This window comes from Wasmannia auropunctata, unplaced genomic scaffold (assembly GCF_000956235.1).
Source record: "Wasmannia auropunctata unplaced genomic scaffold, wasmannia.A_1.0 LD280918.1, whole genome shotgun sequence".
In the NCBI taxonomy this organism is placed as follows: Eukaryota; Metazoa; Arthropoda; class Insecta; order Hymenoptera; family Formicidae; genus Wasmannia; species Wasmannia auropunctata.
The window spans coordinates 1-820 of record NW_012081972.1 but is presented as its reverse complement, the minus strand read 5'-3'; the positions used below and the strand labels follow the sequence as shown (position 1 = coordinate 820).

Genomic DNA, 820 nt, shown 5'->3' with positions numbered 1-820 from the left:
AAGGAACAATTGTCCTGATGCATAAAAGTGCGGAATTTGCAGAAAAGAAGGCAAGAAAAGTGTAAAGAACTTATCTTTGATCATAATCTCTTTTCTCTCTGACTCCTATTAATTTTGTTTTTAAATATCATCATTATTGTAATCTAAATTGTACACATTATTTTACATTTTGTACTGTTCTTTTACAGATTATACGAGGATCAATTGCCCTGTACTTATATGTATTTATATAAGTATTATATAAACATTATATTCTTTTGCAAGGCAAATGATATATAATACGCCTCGTTTTACGTAAAGAATTGTTATTCGCTTTAGAAATTACACGATTTTATCTTCATTAACCAGTTTTTACTCTAGGTCGTTTGTTGGTCAGACATCATACGATCATTATTCAGTCTTTATTCTTGGTTGTTTGTTGGACAGACATCGATTAACTTTCGTTATAATTAATATGTACTTGGGTCGATCGCAATCGTCACGTTCCGCTAAAAACATTTTCAATATTTTCGAGATAAAAAATCTGACTCTAACTCATAGGCCGAGGATTAAGACTAACAAATTTGTTTAGATATATTTATTGTAAATATATAATGTACAATTTGTAACAATTGGAGTTATAAAAAGCTTAATTAGAACGCAGTAATATCAAATACACTTTATTTGTAAGACCTTTCCCTGCCTTATTATATATTAATTATATATTAATTATATATTAAAGACAACTATAATTCTAAAACCAAAGACAATAAATGATGGAATTATCTTGAAATAGATCTAAAATAATTCTAAATTAATAATTATCGTTTTATTCTAAAAA

General features: G+C 26.7%; 1 long non-coding RNA gene across 1 annotated transcript; it reads left to right on the top strand.

Annotated features, from left to right (window-relative positions):
* LOC105461682 lies at positions 1-646 on the top strand. The gene is made up of 2 exons (XR_975963.1): positions 1-50; positions 189-646. It is a non-coding gene; the product is annotated as an uncharacterized LOC105461682 (long non-coding RNA).
* The last annotated feature ends 174 nt before the right edge of the window (positions 647-820 follow it).